This window comes from Panulirus ornatus, chromosome 53, assembly GCF_036320965.1.
Source record: "Panulirus ornatus isolate Po-2019 chromosome 53, ASM3632096v1, whole genome shotgun sequence".
NCBI lineage: Eukaryota > Metazoa > Arthropoda > Malacostraca > Decapoda > Palinuridae > Panulirus > Panulirus ornatus.
The window spans coordinates 2,874,055-2,898,298 of record NC_092276.1 but is presented as its reverse complement, the minus strand read 5'-3'; the positions used below and the strand labels follow the sequence as shown (position 1 = coordinate 2,898,298).

General features: G+C 47.5%; 1 protein-coding gene across 2 annotated transcripts in view; it reads right to left on the bottom strand.

The window, feature by feature from the left end:
• Nucleotides 1-24,244, bottom strand: part of Proc (Proctolin) — a 139,482-nt gene that overhangs the window by 51,317 nt on the left and 63,921 nt on the right. The window contains exon 1 of one of the 2 annotated variants that reach the window (XM_071692435.1): nt 2,106-2,249. The exons of the other annotated variant lie outside the window; for it this stretch is intronic. The gene's annotated coding sequence lies outside the window, so the exon portion shown is untranslated. Of the gene's footprint in view, nt 1-2,105; nt 2,250-24,244 lie in introns of those variants that run through there. 2 annotated transcript variants of the gene reach the window in all.

Sequence of the window (24,244 nt, the reverse complement as noted above, 5' to 3'; positions counted from 1 at the left end):
TATATATATATATATATATATCAAATCTCACTCACTCACTCATCGTCGAGACAGACCCCACCGTTGAGCCTTACCCACCGTGATGGTGCTGAGCTGAGTATGGTCGAGGAGGAGCTGAGTGCACTAACCTAACTGACCAGGGAAACGTTCACTCACACACTGTGCTCTCAGTTGACCGGAGCCCCGGTCGCTTAACCTACCTGTGAGTTTACATTGTTCGCTTCTTTGGTAACGACCTGTTGACGTGTGTGTGTGTGTGTGTGTGTGTGTGGGGGGGGGGGGGACCGGACAGTTGTTACGTTCTCAGGGGTAGTCTCTCTCTCTCTCTCTCTCTCTCTCTCTCTCTCTCTCTCTCTCTCTCTCTCTCTCTCTCTCTCTCTCTCTCTCTCTCTCTCTCTCTCATAGCGGGATAGCGTTGGGAACACACGACGCAGCTTCATAGCACACATTCTCTCGTATCTCATCCCTCTCTTCCAGTCTTTAGGGTAATAATACAGGAGGGGGAGATCCACCCTGGTCACCACCGTTCGCGTATTTCTCTGAATCAATCGTTCGCTTCCCTGATCACTGCATTTTGGAGAGTCGGAGTGTGGAGACTTGCTGTTTTTAGGAATACTTCGTCAGTTTTTATTAAGGACCGTTGGGAGGTATTAAGTACGATAAAGATGAAATCCTTAATGAGGGCGTGAATAGGCAATATACTCGCATTATTATACATTATTTTTATTATTATTATTATTATTATTATTATTATTATTATTATTATCATTATTATCATCATTATTATTATTATTATTATTATTATTATCACTAGTGTTACTATTAGTATTAATACCGCCAGGTCGTGTTTACGGGGCCTCATGTGTTCGTTCGTACATCTGTACGAACTCATGTGTTGGATCATGCACTCCGTCGAGGTCGCAAGGTCAGGGGTTACCTGGTCATACATACAGGTCTTGATGAGGCGTCTAACCATCTCAGCCAGACCCTGTTACCCCACACAACCCCAACACTACCACCACAATCACATCGCCACCATTATCTCCACCATTACATTCTCATCACCATCACAACCACCACATCATAGCCACCACCAGAGCACCTTCATAACCTAATCACCACCACTACCACAACCTCAACACCGCCACAACTCCAGCATCAGAACCACAGTCTGAGCACCACCACAGCCACAACTCGGGTACACAACAGTTCCAGAACCTGGATTATAAAGAAAAAGTCAATACAGCGTCAGCAGCACCACTACATCACAACCGTTGCAAAACCACCATAACCCCAGCTTCATCATCACCAACATACAACCCCAGTATCATCACCACCGCATACAACTCCAGCATCATCACAACCCTATGCATCCCCAGCATCACCACCACAACCCAACTCCAGCAACACCATCATAACCTTACCACCGCCGCCACACAACAACCCATGCAAAAACCACCTAACCCTATCATCATACCCCCCCTCCTTCCACACCTACAACCCTAGTATCACCACCCCCACCACAACTCCACCACCATCACCATAACCCCAGCTTCACCACCACACTCTCACAGCCACCTCTACTGCCCAACAGTAGCAACACAACTCTAACAAGTCCACCTCAGTCCTGGCACGTCCGCTGACCTACTGACCTGTTCTAGGTGGTCCAATGTCAGTGACATGTCATGAATAGCTGCTCCCCAAAACTGTCTACCCTCGGTCATCTTTCGTCTCCACGTTGTAACTAGAAAATATATGTTCACAATATTCAGCTGACCATGTCATGCCATGAACCAGTAGCATGCTGGACTGAAGTGAGTGCTTTCGAGCAAGTCTGAAACCTTCATGTCATGTCATGAGCTGAAGGCTACATACACACACACACTCCCACTCGTTTACTCATGGCAAGACGACTTGTAACATCCGCGAACCGAAAACCCCAAGACTTCCAGCACAGACACACAAACACATGACCCTGGAAGAAGACTGACCGACCCCACAACTCGGCACACGTGTCCACAATTGCGGCTCACTTCAGTGCCTTCCTGAGACACGTTCCCCTCCCCTCCTCCAGGTGAACCCCCATCTCGAACTTCAAAACTTACCTCTGAGGAAGTTAGTCGGGGCTTGGCTAAAACTGTCCAAGGGGTTAAGCTGGAGCGGTGGCTGGCTTGCTTGCTGGCTGGCTGGCGCGTGGAGAGTGAATGGGGCAGGGCAGAGGAGCGTCCAAGCGACGTGGAGAGCGAGGGGCGAGTGCGTGCGTGCCGCGCGAAGTGGGTGGAGCGACGGGCCCGCTGGCTGGCGACAGGGATGGAAGTAGGTGGGGGGTGGGGGGCAGGCGGTGTGTGTGGTCTTGGCGATCGAGAGGAGGAGGAGGTGGGAGGCACAGAACGGCTTCTTGCGGGACCAGACTACTGACGACGGCGGCGGTGCCCTGGCTCCAAACACAGTGTTACGTCTTGCATGTTCAGGCCGCAGACCCTCTCTTATATCCCCCACCTCCTGACACGCACACACACACGCACGCAACATTTTCTCACTGGCTTTCGTCCCATACAATTCCGTTTAGCTTCGTTATGGAATTAAGGAGATTCTCTTCAGTTCGTTGCTAGCATGTTTCACGTGATATCTAAACCAAGATTGAAAAAAAATGAAATAACTCTCTGGGGATGCATCAATACGCAGATTTAAATTTGATTACAGTTTATAATAATTTTTATAAATGGAAACTGGAAAAGCCCCATTAAGTTCCCAACTGCGACATGCCTTACGTCAGTTAACAGAAGGATGAAAAGACCCAATAGGCGACGGCCTTCGCTCGTGACGTCATTCTCAAAGCAGCGGGAGGGCCAATCCGACGTCGAGTTTCGATGTTTCGTCATAAGATTCTTAGCGATAACCAATAAGGTGGCGGGGTGGTAGGGGGGGGGGATGACGAGTGAAAGAAGGATGCGGATGACATCACTGGTCCGGCGTGGGCGTAGGTTTTAGTCTACCATTATTCCCTCTTTTGCACTGGTGGAGAGCCATTTTGATCCCTTCCCCGAGTTTCTGGAAGGCAATCGAGGTTCACACACCCCCCTCCTTCCTCCTCCTCCTCCAACTCAGGATTTCTGACAATACTACACGCAGGTGGAGAATTAGAAGAAAGCTGGAATGGATTCTGAATTCTCTTTTTTTGAGGGGGTTCATGAACTCTATAACCAGGCCCTTGATGTCCCTGCCCTCCGGTCATGGGTTGGACCTGGGGTACAACAGGACGATATCTTGAAGGATCATTTTTGGAATCCTTCTGTAGGAAGGAAAGAAAAAAAATGTTTGATATTCCGGGATGATTTTTTGTGAAAAAATCATCCGTTTCCAGTTGATTCCGAACCTTTATGGATTATTCTCCCTTCAAGATACGCTCCGACGCAAGACCGACAGTCGTACTTCACGAAGAACAAATTGATTCGCAAGACCGTCGTCATCATCTCGGTAGGCGAAGGATGCCTTTCCAGAAGGCACTGCCGAAGGAATCCATCATCCCGTCCAGCCCTTGTATCATCCATTAATCATATGCCCGAGTGGAGAGATGTAAGAACAGGGTTCGTCTGATTATTCTCTGGTGCGCAGGTGGCAGAGTGGAAAGTGGAAGATGGAACTGAGCGTGGTGGAGAAGACGTGAGGTGATGTGGAAAGTGGTAACAAGGACATGGCCAGAAGCGAGTTGAAGTGTGTGGTAGAATGTGATGTTGTTGTTCTACCTGGGCAGTGAGGAGAGATGGCGTGGGATGAGAAGGGAGATGGGACGGATTTGAATAACTCGATTGGAAAAAAAGGAAGGGCAGACCTGCGTGAAGTGAGAGGATTTTAATGAGTTATGTTTCCACACAGAAGGTATGCAGAGTAACAAGATATACTGTCGCTGTACTGAGTGAGAAGATGAGGAAAGCAGTGCAGAAAGCTTTACCACGGCCGGGCTCTTGGAGTGGATGAGATAACAGGAGCCTCTGACGAGGCAAGGCTAAGGGACCTCAGGTGGAGCACCATATTGATTGATCTCTTGCTGGAAATACGTGAAACACAGCTGAGGACTAAAGTATGTAAAGAGCAAACTGCAGTGATGATGATGAGCTCATTTCTAACTTAAATGTAAGGGGTGACAAGGGAAATAGTAGCGAGTGATTATAGTGTGTATAATTTACACTCTATCTACACGATTTATATTATAAAAGATTTTTTTTTTCACTTCGACGTAAGATCCTGTCCTGGACAACATGCTCCTTCGAGGCCAGGCCTTGAATGAAACGTGAAAAAATGGCTAAAGACTTAAGGAAATGGAAACGGTGACTAATCATGAGTTTTGGAGGACATAGAAAACCTGCCGTTTTAAAAAGGTTCTGGTCTTAGGTGTTACGAGAAACAGGTGATGGTGAAAACAAAAAAAGTTTTAAAGCTTAGCGGTGTACGGAAAGAAACTGGTAACACAACGGCCCACCCTTGTTGAACTGCCTGGGGCGGTATGTTGATCACGGGGGAACAATAAGAGTGTGCATGTACCATATATTGATTAAAATGAGACAATAGAGCATGTGCGTACCTTATATACCGATGAAAAGAAAACGATATAGTGAGTGTGGCGTGTCGTGGGCGTTTGGAGTACGTGGTGTGTGAAAAAGAGCGCAGCGACAGTCAGTCAGGAGGTGTGGTAAAAAAGAAAAAAAAAAGATTGGTAGAGCATATGTCATTGTAATGGCCCGTGTGGTGGGGATCCTGGGTTTAAGTGCTGAAAGACAAGGGCTTGGTGTAGCGTTAGGCTCGTGTGGTGTATGGTGTGATGAGGCCGTGGATGATGTGTCGCGGCCCGTGAGGATAAGAGGTGAAGATGTGGGGAAAAAAATGTCATAGACTCTGATGAATAAATGAAGGAACACTTTTTAGAAAGGAAAAATTAAAGGTCTTAAGGGGAAACAGCGGATGGAAAATAGGTTTTGATGTATGCAGTTGACGGAGAGGCAGCAGGTGTTTGAATATCTGGGTGGTGGATTCAAGTAAGGCCTGGGGGGAAGTGAGGTTGAGTGTTGAATAAGAGAGCAGGTCTTGAGGAAACACGAGGCGTGTAGCAGATGTGAGGTGGGAAGGTGTGTAAGCTATTCTGATCTACGCTTTTTTTTTGGGGGGGGAGGGGAATATAACTAGTGTAACTATGGAATGACTTGTAGAGTAGCACCACTTTGGGATGAGTTTCTAAAGTCCAGTATGGAGTTAAGGGTGATTAGCTAGGGATGGGGAGGGGTCGTCCGTGTCATAGATAAGCACCGACATCGTACGAACAAGCAAGATGAATGACTTGAGTGTATTTGTACGAGGTGTGGAGCGAGGGGAGAGTTTGGAGTGAGTGAATAATGCTGAGTGTAAGAGGGGCCGACAGGACGAAGTCCATCATCCCTGGAGATGATCTTGACGGATGAGTCTGGTGGAGGGGCGGCAGGTAACAACATGTGGACAAATTAAAGCGCTGTGTGAGGGAGGTTGTGGCCAGCAGTGGCAAAAAAAAAAAAAAAAAAATGGCGTGGAGTTCAGGCCGTGATGGTAGGGTGTGGAGGCCGCGGGTGCTACCGTGTGCCAGTGAGGTCGTAATGATATCGGAGGAGGGCGAGGGAGTTAAGACACGATCAGGAGGCCGTTGGTGAGAGGTTTGGCAAAGGTATTTAAACAAGAGATGCATAAGGAAAGACGGTTAGGGGGCTAACTATAGTGGTATGGATGGAGGGAGGTAGTATCACGTGAGGATGGTGTCTAAATGATGGTTCCAGTTAGTAGGTTGTTGACACCCGCCGTGTCCGAGGAGGTACTGTCCTCCTGAGTTAGGAGTGTTGGGGTGACGCCCGGGACCATCTTACACCCACCGTGTCCGGACTGCTGGTCTTTCCTTCTCATCAAAGCTAAGCCACTAGGCCACTGCCAGTGGAACGCCCGCACACACACTCCATACCTGTCCTCATTTTTTTGCACTTATGCTCCCGCCGTCTTTTCGTGCGATTTTTTTTTTTAGTGTGAATCATATGCTTTCGTAACAGCTATGACCTAACTCTTGGAGAAAAAGGGTGGGAGGGGGTAGGAGTTTCCACGTCTGGATGTGGACTTACGTCCTTGTGTGGGACTTTCACACGCGAGAGGAAAAGTTGGGAGATAAGGGGGGACACATTCAGACATACTGCTGGTGGGAAGAGCGAGCGCGCGAGCTTTACTGAGGGAGCAGAAAGACAAGCACTTCTTGTTAGACAGGTTTACGGGAGCCGGCAGTGTTGTGGGTTGGTGAGACATGGGTCTATGGTAGCGGCATGCCTCGTACACCACAGGGAGGGAGGGACTTTCTGCATGTTGAGCTGGCGGAGAATGGCAGAGCGAGAGGAACAAGGATGGTGACGATAGTGGTTGATAAAGTAATAGATGGGGGCAATGGAGGAGCGTAGGGAATGTTGTCCTAAGGAAGAGAATGGAATATCTGAGGGACTCTGGTGGCCGGATAGACCGATGGTCAGCGTGGGTGAGGGAGGGGAGGGGATCGTCGGGTTTGTGGCAAGAAGATTCTTAGGATCCTGATGTGGGCGGTACGAACAGACCAGGTTTGGCATTGCGTCCTTATATTAAGACACCCCCCCCAGAAGCGATCACCAAGTTTGATCAAACTTAAAAGTTTCGTCTCGCAAAGGTTAAAATCATGTGTCGTTACATGAAAATGATGCCATATTACGAACTGGTTAAGAGCCCAAGCGACGTTGGGGGGAGGAGGGGGGGGGGAAGCTTTTGCAACTTCGTTCTTGTTTTGCCGACTGTTTGGTGTTCAGGTCCATCTCAACTCCGGAGTTGTATTGGTAAAACTCTCGGTGATTGAGGGAAGCCCCCCAGACGATGTGGTACCTACAGGATCCCCAGCTGTGGTATAGATTGTAATAGTTTTACCTTTTGTTGAACATTAACCTCAGAACTAGGGGTAGGGAAAGGAATATTAAGATGGAAGTGTTTGTACTGAGTGAGTACAGTCCATACGACCTGGTATGATAATGTGTATGTAGATGTGTATATACGGAAATAATTCTTCAATGTTAGTGGGTATAAACCTATTTTGTTGCTGTATATGATTTATGGCTATCGAGGAGAATACACCAGTTGTTCTCAACTCCTTTTCTCTCCATTTCTCTCCTTGAGGAACCTTGAATATCCCAATGGACACCCTTCTTCATTCTTTTTCCAGTGACCTACAAAGATAACGATGAATGACGAAACGATTTTCATATGGAAAAGAACACCATTTTTTACCTTTTTTAATTGTTAACAGTTCGCTTGGTTATGAGTCACATAATTAACCCCTGGTTTTACTATTCCGAGTTATACTCGGAGGGGAAAAAAAAGTTTATGAACATTGAATTTTTCACAGAGTTAGCCTGAGCTGCTCACTCGGGGAGGGAGGACTAGTTCAGTTTTCTGTCTGTAGGTGGCAGCGCGCGAATTGTTTATATATATATATTGGCAGCTGATTGATGGACGGACAGACGTAGTAATGTGGACTTGAAAAGCGGTGATATCTTTTTCTCTTCGATCAGCATCTCTATCCATTTTATGCCGCTGAGAATGATTCAAACATAAACTGCTTTACCGCGGCTGTTAAGCGGCGTTAATGGCTGTATAGACATCACCCAGCCTTGTATGGTCGGAATTGATAATAAAGTTTATTTCACTTCAGATCACCTAGACTTTCCAGAAAAAATGTTCCCAACTTTGACTCGCTGAAAATCTTGCCGTGGATCCCTTGGGGGTGGGACCATGTGTACCCCAGGTCGGGAACCACTGGAGTACTGGTTGTTAATTACACGGTTACTACACACAGATCCACGTAGCCGTGACCTGACGAAAAGGATTAATGTGACATCTGCTTTAGCTTCGTCAGCAGCACCTGCGCCTGGCTCACTCCCGCACGTGGATCATTCGCGCAGGCTGCTCTCCTCATAGCAATTCACACTTATCCTGAACCTTATGGGTCTGATATCAAAAAAGCAAGGGGTGATAACGTCGCGCTGGAAGATCGTACCGTCGCGCTGGAAGATCGTACCGTCGCGCTGGAAGATCTTACCGTCGCGCTGGAAGATCGTATCAGTTAAACCAACTTACTTTGGGGAGACAGTATGATTAAGGATTATAATTAGGTTCTTGTGGTGGAAGAAAACAATAATGCTCCATGTAACTGCTTTGTTAGCGAGAGGTCTGGTGTACATGGGTCATTACCGTCCATCCCATGAGAGCTGTGGTGTAGATGGGCCATTACTGGCCACCTCAGTGAGAGCTGTGGTGTTGGTGGGCCATTACCGGCCACCTCAGTGAGAGCTGTGGTGTTGGTGGGCCATTACTGGCCACCTCAGTGAGAGCTGTGGTGTTGGTGGGCCATTACCGGCCACCTCAGTGAGAGCTGTGGTGTAGGTGGGCCATTACTGGCCACCTCAGTGAGAGCTGTGGTGTTGATGGGCCATTACCGGCCACCTCAGTGAGAGCTGTGGTGTTGGTGGGCCATTACTGGCCACCTCAGTGAGAGCTGTGGTGTAGGTGGGCTATTACCGGCCACACCCGGCCGTGCTTCGACCTTCAAGACGCACACCGTCTGGCCAAAACCCTCAACTTCTGGAACCGACGGACCCTTGTCGACACGCGCAGCAGTCTTCATATGCCCTCCCTCTCACATCCTCGTCCCTCTTATCTCCCTCCTCTTGCTTCCTCTTATTAGTTTCCTACACCGTCCTCCTCCGTCATTCCGATGTAGCACTGTCGACGTGTTTACTCTCCTCTTGCTCTTTCAGTTACCCGTGGGCTTTTGTAGCCTGTAGACCATGTCTTCCGCCATTCTCTATGTATCATCTCAGATAGACTGGAACTATATATACATATATATATATATATATATATATATATATATATATATATATATATATATATATATATATATATATATATATATATCCTCGTTTTTGATGGTTGGCTGGCTAGGCTGGCACTTCCCTGGCCTCACTTCCCAGCAGACAGACACGCAAAAGTTCAGGGTTGGAAACCCGACAGAGTCGGTGAGGCTACTTCGGAACCCTCGTTTACGTAACTTGATCAAAGCGTTTGCTGTCTGTCATGCCGCTCACTTCCCTGGCCTGTTTTATTTCAATAACGCCCTTATATATATATATGTGTGTGTATATATATATATATATATATATATATATATATATATATATATATATATATATATATAATATATATATATATTTGTTGTGTCGTGTGTGAGGTCTGTGGTTTAAGGTGGGCCCCAGGGCCGACCGTGCAGTCTTGTGGTGTTCTCATTGTAATTCTGACGGTGGACGAGGCCCACACGGGTGGCTGCATGCACCAGATGGGGTATTTTAGCCTCCCGCTTTCACCGTCTTAGCTTTATCAGCGGTGTTCTCTACGCCATTATTATTATTATTATTATTATTATTATTATTATTATTATTATTATTATTATTATTATCGTTATTATTATTATTATTATTATTATTATTATTGGTTTTTCTGTTATGTTCACTGAGATTATTGGGACGTTGGCTTACTTTAGATTGGTTATGAAATTGATAACAACAAGCTTTGACTGGGGACCTGAATTATATGCATTGCTACATCTACTTTGATGGTCGCCCGAGCTTCATTCGTTCACGATAGATATGGCAAAGCAACTCTACGAGATGGTACGAGTTATGTAGGCAGACTTGTTTGGAGGTATGCTGTTGGAGCATAATGGTAGTTCGTAGCGATGACATATACTGGTATACTGTGTATATACTGTATACTGGTAGACTCGTTGTGGGGTATACTGATCTGATGCTGTTACAAGCTGATTAGATACTTGTTATTCAACATGCAGTAAGATCGTTATTGTAATAGATTAAATAGCGAGGTGGTTTCGTAGTTGACTTGTTAAATTTGGTTTGTAGCCTTAGATGAATCGCGCAACGTAAGGCTTGGTGATTACGTAACGCGAGGTATTTTCGAAGATTTCGTTACGCAACTTTCCCTGCCCCGGGGCAGTGAAGAAGAGCTGGGATATGTTTATTTATTTTTCTCTTCGTTTTATGTCATCTCAAGTAAGGGGGGTGAGGAGGGGGGGAAGGAAGAGGAAGAGGGGGGGAGGAGTGAGTTGCCCTACCACACAAGTGGCTTGCATTCCCCACGGCAGCAGAAAACCATAGGCGACGACGACGACTGATGCTTCGTAGCGACGACAGGCGATACGAAATGCGACGCCGCGACGTTGGCTCAGTTGGTTGTGCGTGATATGCATAGGCTCGCTACGGGGGCTACCTTCCCCCCCCCTCGACATTACGCTTGTTTGATGTGACGTATACACGTCTAATGGTCCAGAAGAAATCGAGGATGATAGAATATATTTTTACTGTGTATTTAGGTGTGTTTAAAGTAAAGACAGAAGATGGTAAGTTCAGAGTGATGTAGAAAATCCACCGTGGAATTTTCTGCGGGAGTCGGTACTCCCCCCCTTCCCCTTCTCTCTCTCTCTCTCTCTCTCACACACACACATACACACAGGGTGACCTCCGCCTTGACCGACCTGCGCTCTGACGTCCAGAGCCCTGTTTAAGGAATTGGAAATAGATTCACTTACGTCACGACGGATGGTTGGGGAAGAGTGAAAGAGGGCGAGTGCTAGGGTGAGGAGGAGGAGGAGGGGGGATAATAAGGGAGGAAGGGGCGAGTTCAGGAGGGAGATCTGAGAGAACGAGTGACGAGTTCCGAGTGAAGTATTGCCCGGCGTCCGTCGCTTTGTGACCTCTTTTTTTTTTGAACATCTCATTCTCTTTTAACCTCCCCTCTGATCATATACATCATCATGATGTATATAAACCCTTCAGCCAGTACATCGGTTCCAGACAGTCCAGGAGAGTTACAGTAGCACAATACGGCGTCACGAATGAAAAGGAACATCTCTTGGACGGACGCCTGCCGTCCATCACCTTCAGATGATAGACGCCGATGCGGATTGGATGTAATATGATCACTCGAGGATAAGGTGAGATTATCGCCACGTACCGGGGAGTCCCCCAGCGGCAGTTCATCTTCAGGAGCTGCTGTCAGTATCCTCTTGGATGGTATTGTTCCTCAATATTTGTCTGAAGTACGACACGGGAGTTCCCCCCTACGAGAGGAAGGCGCTTCGGATACGCGACAGCCCGAGCGTCGTGTGGAAGACTTTGACTTCAGTGAACTGATGATGAATCGATCGCAGATGACGTCCTGGGCACTCACACGAACTGGCTTTGAGGACCCCGCCTCAGGAAGCAGCTCCAGTCATCCCTGAGCCGTTCAGTAAACCAGTCATTAATCACCGAAGGTTCAGAAGCCCCTCATGAGCACCCAAGACCTTGACGATCAAGATAATTGATTGTACGCAAGACCCCCGGTCTGGTTTTTCGCTGTTTCTTGCTTTGGAAAAGTGGGCGTGGACAACGCCCTCTCTCAACGACTGACTTGTTCTACTTCCTTTATGAGAACACACACACACACACACACACACACACACACACACACACACACACACACACACACACACACACACACACACACACACACCACGTCTCTCCCTTGTATATTTGCATATCAACTTACTGTTATATTTCTTTCCTATGTCTCCCCAGGAGATGTGATCATTACACCTAAGTGCACTTGGAAACTTGTCGTGTTTCACTTTCCTCCTGTAACGTTGTATGTATATACTAGGTCACGCGCACCACTGTACCCTCTTACAATTTTGCGTGTGATCAAGTATATTCCTATGAGTCCACGGGGAAAATGAAACACGATAAGTTCCCAAGTGGACTTTCGTGTAATAATCACATCATCAGGGGAGACACAGGAGAGAAATATAACAGTCAGTTGATATACAACGAAGAGACGTAGTTTGGACAATCGCATGTTTACCAAATGGCTTCCTAGCTACGTCTCTTCATTGTATAATAACTGACTATTATATTTCTCTTTTGTCTCTCCCCTGATGATGTGATTATTACACGAAAGTGCACTTGGGAACTTATCGTGTTTCATTTTCCCCGTGGACTCATTGGAATATATATATATATATATATATATATATATATATATATATATATATATATATATATATATATATATATATATATATATATATATATGTATATATATATATGTATATATGTGTGTGTGTGTGTGTGTGTGTGATTACTCAGCCTCCTTACATATAGCTACACGCACGATACTTCCACAGCCCCATCCCCCCAAAAGGAATGAAAGAGGAAACAAGAGATACGTTAGCTTAATTGCAGGAAAATATCAAATGAATCATTTTCGTGAATTACACTTAGTCTTGCTCCCACTTACACCCCCCGCGAGGCTAATGGAAGTAATAAGTCATGGAGGTGGTGTTTTACAGTCCGCCTCGAACAAAAGGTTAATCTCCTTACAAAGTGGTGTCTTCTTCACTTCGCTCGTTAGTTACCAGATTGATGGCAACTTGCTCTGAAGTCTTCTCGCTGATGCTCCACCCACCCACACACACACACACACCTGCCACTGCCTCCTCCTCTGGTGTGTTTTCCCACCTCTGGTTTCGTCAGTCCACGTCGTAAATCTCGACACTACGGTTCAACTGTGAGAGGTGCTTCCCTTCTTCACGTACTCTTTAAAAGTTAGGTTTTCCTGTGTCTCTCTCACATGGAGGAATTAGTGCCAGGATCTCGTTTCTTAATATTCCGGCCTTTAAAGTTTGCTGATTAGGTATTTTTCTGTAACACGGGATACCTATATACTTCTTGATATGTATGTGAGGAATGGTATATATATATTGGATTTGTAAATATCCATGTTTGGCAGGAGGCTAACTTTTGCCTTGTCGGAACCGATGAGCAGCTGTGAGGATCGTCTGCTTTCTAAGCACTCACTAGTGTCCCGGTTCCGTTGCTCTGCCTTGCTGCTCTGTTCATCGTCATCAACTGACCAGGGTATAGTTTCTCTTCTTCCTTCGTGTAAAGATTTTGATCGAGTTGAAACTCTGGATTAAGCTCGTCATTGTTTCTGTTTTAGTTTGTAGATATAGATATTTTTTTTTTTACGCATCAAGCCCCCATCCTCTTCAGAAACTCTTAGATTATTCTTTCCTGTTTCCTCTTCCTCTCTGATTCTTTCGACCTTCCTGTTATTTCATGTTAAATCCCAGCCTCGGTGATGAATTCTTAGCCTCATTATAGAGCCTTTTGGATAAAAGCGAAATGATAAAGGAATTTATAATCATTGGTAGATTGTTGGACGTTAACTTACACTGTTTCATGTTGCGTTTCACAACATGAGGGTTGTAACATAAGGATCGAATCCTAGTGACAGAGGATTCCACTGGTTCGTCTCCAGTCAGCTGAGTCTACAAAAGAATGTTTTATCAACACAAATGGAATGTTGCCTTGATTGCTCTGGATGTTTGAAAGGTACAGCGCGTTGCCTTCCTTTTCTTCATTAATTTACTAGAGATAAAGAGCGACTATTTAACTTGAGGGGACTCACGAAGAGATTTTGCCAAAAGGAAGGGCTAGCTCGTAGTGCTCACCGCAGGGAAATGTGTCGGGTTCGTTACGAAGGACGGGTCGTGCGAAGTAAATGTTGTCCAGTGATACGTGTGAGACGGAGAGATTATGTTTAAGGACTGAATGCCTGCCATCAGCCCACGTGTTGGGTGAGGCAGAAAGAAAAGACACCAACATGGGCCACAGGAGTGAGGCATGACAGCCACTGAAGCGCTGGCTCACGCAGACAGCGCGCGCATCCGTCGCTAGACCCTTCCGATACCCAGGCGGAGGAGAGAGAGAGAGAGAGAGAGAGAGAGAGAGAGAGAGAGAGAGAGAGAGAGAGAGAGAGAGAGAGAGAGAGCAATTTGTGTGAATGAAAAATGAAGACATTATTTTTCAGCGAAGCTCACAGATGTTCTCCGTACCGGGAGAAAAATGCCGGTCATTGCAGGTGACATTCTTATCAGATAAAAAGGCTCTTTATTGTCCTAGATGCAAAAATACTAAGATACCCACAAAGAAAATGAAAGAAGATATTGGGACATGTTGACTATCACACTTTTTGCATGGCATCCGGGCCTGAATTACTGTGTATTCGAGGAAGGCGTCTCTTGCAGCGAAGTCCCGCCGCAGAACAAGGTCATAGATCGGGGACTGGGGGATACCAGGGCAGTGGTAGCCGGTTGCTGGAGGCAAGAGTAACAGCGCTATTTGCCTGCAAGGGGAGGGGCGGGGTCTCTCTCTCTCTCGTGAGGAGGGGAGGGAGGTCCGCCCACCTTGTCTCCCAAGACAATTATCAGTATTGGGAACTAAATTTCCTGCCCCTCCCCGATCAGAGGAACCCCACTGTTGTTGACTGTCAGGTCAGGACCTGCTGTGTAATGACCCATTTGTGGTGTGAGGGGGAGACAAGTTATAGATTTGTAGGGGCGCCGCCACCCACCCCTCTTATCCTTATCTTCCCTACCGTACGTGTTGGTGGCTGAAGACAATACAGCAGCGAAAGGTGAAAGCAAGAGCCAGGGATCTATTCTTCTCGATTGCTATCGACGACGTCTCCTTTAGGAGAATAACGAGTCTCCTGAAGACGTTTTCCTAACTAGGTAAAGAAGAATAGATGCCAGGGCGTCGCTTTCAGAGTATTTGGCTACCTTCTACCCATTCAGTATTATTATTATTATTATTATTATTATTATTATTATTATTATCATTATTATTATTGTTATTATTATCATTATCATTATCATTATTGTCATTAAAGCCCCGGCACCTGTTTCTGAAGGCTCCTGCAGCCTAAGACTTCGCTACTTCGAGTAGCAGGGAAGTATAGACTCCCTTGATAACGTGAATTCTTTGACGAGACTTCACCAAGGTTGATTGTTTATATTTTGTCATTTTCAACGGCCATTTTACTCCCTTCGGTCTCCAGTTAGCCTGTCACAAAGGCCCGCTAACTCCAGCCACTTTAGTGACGTCTCCTGACATCATTCCGAGCTCAGCCTTTCCGTATATATCTCGTTGTGCTCCTCCTGATGAGCGTATCCTTGCCCTACGTTCTCTCTGGACTTCACCGAGACCGTGGAGGAATGTGGGGCGGTTTTCATATCCCTTATGTCTACCTGCAGTAGGGTACATTAGGGCTGGTCGCCACGCCACACCCCAACCTTTCGCCGTTTTCCTTCGTCTTTAGTCGTGTGTGTCATAGACAGGCGTCCTTGTGCCTCCCTCCCTCCCTGAGCTGTCGTCTGCGCACCGCTCGTGTGCTGTCACCTGTCGTCGGCTCTTACCTCTTCTTGATCGCTTTGTCGTTCGTACAAAACTGTCTCGTTCCCCAGACGGTTTTCACTGAGCTCGCATCTCACGGTCTGGGCCGCTCGGGACTCCCTGTGTGTATCGTTGTGAGGGTTTATGACACTACTAGGGTCCCGCCGGGCGCTGTGATGAGCGGCAAAACACCCCACATAGCCATTACTGTGGCAGGGAGGGATGGCGTTGCTGCCCGTCTGGGTGCAGTAGGCATGTACGGGGAAATGAGTTAAGCTTTGTGGTATATATATATATATATATATATATATATATATATATATATATATATATATATATATACATTATATATACATTATAATTATAAGGGGATAACTTATAATTATATTCAGTTTGTCTTTATTTTTCTGTTGTGGTTAACTTCATGGAGAACGTTATCACAGGAAATAAAGACTTTTATTTTTTTGTCTTTGATCTGAAACTTAAGGTTCAGGTCACAGGTCAGGCCATCATACCCAAGGGTCGTAACGAGTTGTTCATTGCTTGTCTTGTGTGTGTGATATTTTGTAGCGGGCAACTTTCACTTTGGAAACGCACATCAGTTGTTCCGTAGCTGACCTGTGTTTACCCCGCAACACACACACACACACACACACACACACACACACACACACACACACACACACACACACAACAACAACAACAAATTTCATGAGCCGTGGTCCCGTCCGGTGGACTTGGCTGGTTTCCTGAGCGCTGTGGGGGACACCCGCCGCCCCGCCTGGAGAAGCGGACCTTGAATCAAAATGATGAAGGTAAAGGCCTCAGAATGAAGACAATAACTTTTTCTCTCATAGAATTAACTCTGTTACGCATACATATATATATATATATATATATATATATATATATATATATATATATATATATATATATATATATATATATATATATATATATATATATATATATATATATATATATATATATATATATATATATATATATATATATATATATATATATATATATATATATATATATATATATATATATATATGATACCAGTCCTGATGGGGGACCATAGCCTGAGGGAGGAGAAGCAAATTACTCAGGAAACAGGATTTCTTTCCCGATATCTGTAGGGAATATTTTCATCCAGTACCGTAGATATTTTTTTTTCTTTAATATTTGTCTCAAGAATAAGAGAAACATATTGGTAGAAACTTTCTAATATATATATATATATATATATATATATATATATATATATATATATATATATATATATATATATATATATATATATATATATATATTACACACACACGCGCACACACACACACACACACACACAGAGTTTAAAAACTTGTGTTAAAAAATGTTTGATATGAGGGTGGGGGGGCTCACAATTGTAGAACCCCCCCTCCCACTACTGCACAAATGATCAATTACAGATAGGTAATAGCTAATTATTGATGGTAATTACAGATAGTTGATAATTACACAGAGACGCCAAAGCGTCTTCTAAATACTTGCAACTGTGTTAATGATGTGTGTGTGTGTGTGTGTGTGTGTGTGTGTGTGTGTGTGTGTGTGTGTGTGTGAGTGTGTGTGTACATGTTGGGAATGTCCGCTGCACTTGTGCTTGGCTTCCTGGTGGTCATCCTGTGTGTGAGGGGGAAGACCTGGAAGAGTGGGAAGCCGTGAGGAAAGGCAGGTGGGGTGGGTGGCGGCCCGCTGGAAAACACCGAGCCTCCAGGGACTCCCTGGCCATCCTGGAGACACAGATACGCCTTCCTGTGGATTGACAGGGGCAGGTTCCAGGGCCCCGTCTGCAGCAGCTACTGCTGGTAGTGGTGGTGGTGATGGTCGTGTTGGGGAATGCTACTGGTTGTGGCGCTGCTGGGGAATGCTACTGGTGGTGGTGATGGTTGGGGAATGCTACTGGTTGTGGTGGTGGTGGGGAATGTTACTGGTGGTGGTGGTGCTGGGGAATGTTACTGGTGGTGGTGCTGGGGAATGTTACTGGTGGTGGTGGTGCTGGGGAATGTTACTGGTGGTGGTGGTGCTGGGGAATGTTACTGGTGGTGGTGGTGCTGGGGAATGTTACTGGTGGTGGTGCTGGGGAATGTTACTGGTGGTGGTGGTGGTGGGGAATGCTACTGGTGGTGGTGATGGTGGGGAATGTTACTGATGGTGGTGGTGGTGGGGAATGTTACTGGTGGTGGTGGTGGTGCTGGGGAATGTTACTGGTGGTGGTGGTGGTGGGGAATGTTACTGGTGGTGGTGGTGCTGGGGAATGTTACTGGTGGTGGTGCTGGGGAATGTTACTGGTGGTGGTGGTGGTGGGGAATGCTACTGGTGGTGGTGGTGCTGGGGAATGTTACTGGTGGTGGTGGTGCTGGGGAATGTTACTGGTGGTGGTGGTGCTGGGGAATGTTACTGGTGGTGGTGGTGCTGGGGAATGTTACTGGTGCTGGGGAATGTTACTGGTGGTGGTGATGGTGGGAATGTTACTGGTGGTGGTGGTGCTGGGGAATGTTACTGGTGGTGGTGTTGCTGGGGAATGTTACTGGTGCTGGGAATGTTACTGGTGGTGGTGGTGGTGGTGGGGAATGTTACTGGTTGTGGTGGTGGTGGGGAATGTTACTGGTGGTGGTGTTGCTGGGGAATGTTACTGGTGGTGGTGGTGCTGGGGAATGTTACTGGTGGTGGTGGTGCTGGGGAATGTTACTGGTGGTGGTGGTGGTGGTGGAGAATGTTACTGGTGGTGGTGGTGCTGGGGAATGTTACTGGTGGTGGTGCTGGGGAATGTTACTGGTGGTGGTGGTGGTGGGGAATGTTACTGGTGGTGGTGGTGCTGGGGAATGTTACTGGTGGTGGTGGTGCTGGGGAATGTTACTGGTGGTGGTGGTGCTGGGGAATGTTACTGGTGGTGGTGGTGCTGGGGCATGTTACTGGTGGTGGTGGTGCTGGGGAATGTTACTGGTGGTGGTGGTGCTGGGGAATGTTACTGGTGGTGGTGCTGGGGAATGTTACTGGTGGTGGTGGTGGTGGGGAATGTTACTGGTGGTGGTGGTGCTGGGGAATGTTACTGGTGGTGGTGGTGCTGGGGAATGTTACTGGTGGTGGTGGTGCTGGGGAATGTTACTGGTGGTGGTGGTGCTGGGGAATGTTACTGGTGGTGGTGGTGGTGGTGGGGAATGTTACTGGTTGTGGTGGTGCTGGGGAATGTTACTGGTGGTGGTGCTGGGGAATGCTACTGGTGGTGGTGGTGCTGGGGATGTTACTGGTGGTGGTGGTGCTGGGGAATGTTACTGGTGGTGGTGGTGGTGGTGGGGAATGCTTACTGGTGGTGGTGGTGCTGGGGAATGTTACTGGTGGTGGTGCTGGGGAATGTTACTGGTGGTGGTGGTGCTGGGGAATGTTACTGGTGGTGGTGCTGGGGAATGTTACTGGTGGTGGTGGTGGTGGGGAATGTTACTGGTGGTGGTGGTGCTGGGGAATGTTACTGGTTGTGGTGGTGGTGGGGAATGTTACTGGTTGTGGTGGTGGTGGTGGGGAATGCTACTGGTGGTGGTGGTGCTGGGGAATGTTACTGGTGGTGGTGGTGCTGGGGAATGTTTACTGGTGGTGGTGGTGGTGGGAATGCTACTGGTGGTGGTGTGGTGGTGGGAATGTTACTGGTTGTGGTGGTGCTGGGGAATGCTACTGTGGTGGTGGTGGTGGGGAATGCTACTGGTGGTGGTGGTGCTGGGGAATGTTAATGGTGGTGGTGGTGGGGAATGCTACTGGTGGTGGTGGTGCTGGGGAATGTTACTGGTGGTGGTGGTGCTGGGGAATGTTGCTGGTGGTGGTGTTGCTGGGGAATGTTACTGGTGCTGGGGAATGTAACTGGTGGTCATGGTAGTGCTGGAGAATGCTACTGTTCCTGGTGGTGAACGCAGCGTCACACAGGCTCACAAAGACAAGTGGTGGAGGTCACTCGGATCCCACGTAGCCATTACAGACTCACAGACGCTCCGCCTCCTCTCCTCTCCTCGTTTCCCTCCCACAGTCGTAAGGGGTCAGACGCGATTTATCCCCAGGTACATGGAGACTCCCTCCCTCCCGCCCACCTTGTAAGCACAATCGAATCTTCCCCTTTAGGAACACCAGAAGCGAGTCTACACCTGGGCCTCCATGGTTAACGGTGATTATATGTATATTGGTGAAAGAATGAATGATTTTTGACGTGAGGGGAAAGTGGATGAACATCCTCTTGGGAGACAGGAATGATGATGGTGTCACGTCATTAACAGATGAATGCTCTTTTCTTTTTAAGCTGAGCGCAGTGCAGTCTACATATCTCGGTTGTATTTCAGTCATTTGTGTGTGTGTGTGTGTAGTTTTCCTGTAGTCTCATACTTGCAAGAAATTCACGATGAGGCGAAAGGTAAACGACATTGTTTTGGTCCTTGAAGATTTTTTTTGGTGCCAACTTTGTATCGTGTGGAAGAGCCAATCATAGGGAAGTTGTAGTTTCTTCAGAACGGTATATAGAGGAGCTAGATTAAAGGGAATAAATAGTCAGTTCATAGAAGTGTATAGGTATGGTATATACTTGAATAATCCTTGCATAGTTGAACATTTATAGTCCACTTAATTCAGTCTCATTTTTGAAGATCATGACGATAAGGTGTTCCAGTGAAGAGCTGGTCTTGCCTCATGTGCCTTGTGGAAAGGCTGGTCTGCCCTTCTGTGATGTGTGGAAGAGCTGGTTTGCCCTTTATCTCTGTGTGAAAGGGTTGTAACGCCCTTTATTGCTGCGTGGAAGTGATGGTCGGACCTTCAGTGCTTTGTGAAGGATCGACTCCTTTTGGGAAAGACCAGGCGGTTCCTCCTGCCATTCTGAACCTTCGAAAGGTTTTTGGCCCACACAAAAAAAAGGAAAAACGTATGAATAAACGTTCTTGGACACGAGAGGAAGCACTCTGTTTTGGACCATTAGGAACAAGCTGGCGAAAAGCGCAGGGCAAAGATTCCACCGGACACGGTAGTGACCGAAGACCGCCGCTCTGAGGACTTGGGGCTGTGTGTGCGAAGGACTGCAGGGGTGAGGAGAGAAGGGTTAAGCATTTCGTCGCATTGCTCTTGTCATGGAGGAGCCAGACGACCACTTATTAATGGAATCGGCTTGTTGGACAGTGTATAGGGCTCTCTGGGATCAGTTGCTGTGGCAGTCGCCAAGACAGGGTGATGGATTGGCCTCCATTTACAACTGACGGGGACGTGTTCTAGGATGTGTGATAATTCACTTGAAGAATCTGTATCACGAGATGAGCCTCATGGGACCTTCCCTTATCTTGCAGGGGATGCGCTGACTCTCTGTATTTGGAAAGTCTTGGCTTTTTGTCCTGTGGCGTCTGTCACCCAAGAGACCAGAGGGAGATGTGCTGCTGAGAGATAAAGTGCTCTCATTCTTGGTGTTGTCATGCTAATACATCACCTGATTCTGTAGATATTATGGTCTTTGTACGATTATATATATATATATATATATATATATATATATTATTATATATATATATAATATATATATATATATATATATGAACATATGCATGACATCAGACATGAACGGAATATTCACACGTAGTTCGGTTAGGGTATATGAAAGCCTCAGAGTACCGCTCGGAACAGTAATGAAGCCTGAGTCATGATGTTCCGGGTCAACGGTGTCGAGACACGCCCCTCATGGCCCCTTGTCTCATGCCAGTTTTGGCCAGTGTAACCTAGACAGTGAGGCTCTTCGTCGTCTGCCGTGGGAGGTTTGTGTGTTTCAGGACCTGGGCAGTGACGTCACGATGGTGGCGGAGTAAGGCAAGACACCATTGGTGTTCCCGGGTGGTTGAAAGTAACGATGTACATCGGGATTTCAGTGTTAGAATATGGTGTGAGTATTTGAGGAAAGTAATTCAGACTAATTGAACGTTTTGAATCACAGTCCGACAATATTCGATGGGGAGAGAATCGTTGGGAATATCTTATATACAGTTTGGGCACAAGGGCACGAACGCCCTTGGGTATCACAGCCTGGCCTTTGGACACTGACCGGTAAGGGGTTGGGTCAAAGGCCCCGTCATCATACCTAAGGTCGTACGTATCGGTCATCATACCGAAGGTCGTATACCTCTATTCAAGGTGTTTATGCTCGTCTCAACGTCTATTGATTTTTTTTTTTTTTTAAAAAAAACTACCGCCTTTTTCAAGGGTCTTATGACTCTGCTCAAAAGTTACTTACATGCTCAGAGGTCGTACCCTGGTGCTCAAGGGTTTATATACATTTATATATATATATAATATTATTATATATATATATATATATATATATATATATATATTATATATATATATATATATATATATATGCAGCAGCTACTGCTGGTAGTGGTGGTGGTGATGGTCGGGGTTGGGGAATGCTACTGGTTGTGGCGCTGCTGGGGAATGCTACTGGTGGTGGTGATGGTTGGGGAATGCTTACTGGTTGTGGTGGTGGTGGGGAATGTTACTGTGTGGTGGTGCTGGGGAATGTTACTGGTGTGGTGCTGGGGAATGTTACTGGTGGTGGTGGTGCTGGGGAATGTTACTGGTGGTGGTGGTGCTGGGGAATGTTACTGGTGGTGGTGGTGCTGGGAATGTTACTGGTGGTGGTGCTGGGGAATGTTACTGGTGGTGGTGGTGGTGGGGAATGCTACTGTGGTGGTGGTGCTGGGAATGTTACTGGTGGTGGTGGTGCTGGGGAATGTTACTGGTGGTGTGTTGCTGGGGAATGTTACTGGTGCTGGGGAATGTTACTGGTGGTGGTGGTGGTGGGGAATGTTACTGGTGTGGTGGTGCTGGGGAATGTTACTGGGGGTGGTGTGCTGGGGAATGTTACTGGTGGTGGTGGTGCTGGGGAATGTTACTGGTGGTGGTGGTGCTGGGGAATGTTACTGGTGTGGTGCTGGGGAATGTTACTGGTGGTGGTGGTGCTGGGGAATGTTACTGGTGGTGGTGATGGGGGGAATGTTACTGTGGTGGTGGTGGTGGGGATGTTACTGGTGGTGGTGCTGGGGAATGTTACTGGTGGTGGTGGTGGTGGGGAATGCTACTGGTGGTGGTGGTGCTGGGGAATGTTACTGGTGGTGGTGGTGCTGGGGAATGTTACTGGTGGTGGTGGTGTGCTGGGGAATGTTACTGGTGGTGGTGCTGGGAATGTTACTGGTGGTGGTGGTGGTGGGAATGCTACTGGTGGTGGTGATGGTGGGGAATGTTACTGATGGTGGTGGTGTGGGGAATGTTACTGGTGGTGGTGGTGGTGCTGGGAATGTTACTGGTGGTGGTGGTGGTGGGGAATGTTACTGGTGGTGGTGGTGCTGGGGAATGTTACTGGTGGTGGTGCTGGGGAATGTTACTGGTGGTGGTGGTGGTGGGGAATGCTACTGGTGGTGGTGGTGCTGGGGAATGTTACTGGTGGTGGTGGTGCTGGGGAATGTTACTGGTGGTGGTGGTGCTGGGGAATGTTACTGGTGGTGGTGGTGCTGGGGAATGTTACTGGTGCTGGGGAATGTTACTGGTGGTGGTGATGGTGGGGAATGTTACTGGTGGTGGTGGTGCTGGGGAATGTTACTGGTGGTGGTGTTGCTGGGGAATGTTACTGGTGCTGGGGAATGTTACTGGTGGTGGTGGTGGTGGTGGGGAATGTTACTGGTTGTGGTGGTGGTGGGGAATGTTACTGGTGTGGTGTTGCTGGGGAATGTTACTGGTGGTGGTGGTGCTGGGGAATGTTACTGGTGGTGGTGGTGCTGGGGAATGTTACTGGTGGTGGTGGTGGTGGTGGAGAATGTTACTGGTGGTGGTGGTGCTGGGGAATGTTACTGGTGGTGGTGCTGGGGAATGTTACTGGTGGTGGTGGTGGTGGGGAATGTTACTGGTGGTGGTGGTGCTGGGGAATGTTACTGGTGGTGGTGGTGCTGGGGAATGTTACTGGTGGTGGTGGTGCTGGGGAATGTTACTGGTGGTGGTGGTGCTGGGGAATGTTACTGGTGGTGGTGGTGCTGGGGAATGTTACTGGTGGTGGTGGTGCTGGGGAATGTTACTGGTGGTGGTGCTGGGGAATGTTACTGGTGGTGGTGGTGGTGGGGAATGTTACTGGTGGTGGTGGTGCTGGGGAATGTTACTGGTGGTGGTGGTGCTGGGGAATGTTACTGGTGGTGGTGGTGCTGGGGAATGTTACTGGTGGTGGTGGTGCTGGGGAATGTTACTGGTGGTGGTGGTGGTGGTGGGGAATGTTACTGGTTGTGGTGGTGCTGGGGAATGTTACTGGTGGTGGTGCTGGGGAATGCTACTGGTGGTGGTGGTGCTGGGGAATGTTACTGGTGGTGGTGGTGCTGGGGAATGTTACTGGTGGTGGTGGTGGTGGTGGGGAATGCTACTGGTGGTGGTGGTGCTGGGGAATGTTACTGGTGGTGGTGCTGGGGAATGTTACTGGTGGTGGTGGTGCTGGGGAATGTTACTGGTGGTGGTGCTGGGGAATGTTACTGGTGGTGGTGGTGGTGGGGAATGTTACTGGTGGTGGTGGTGCTGGGGAATGTTACTGGTTGTGGTGGTGGTGGGGAATGTTACTGGTTGTGGTGGTGGTGGTGGGGAATGCTACTGGTGGTGGTGGTGCTGGGGAATGTTACTGGTGGTGGTGGTGCTGGGGAATGTTACTGGTGGTGGTGGTGGTGGGGAATGCTACTGGTGGTGGTGGTGGTGGGGAATGTTACTGGTTGTGGTGGTGCTGGGGAATGCTACTGGTGGTGGTGGTGGTGGGGAATGCTACTGGTGGTGGTGGTGCTGGGAATGTTAATGGT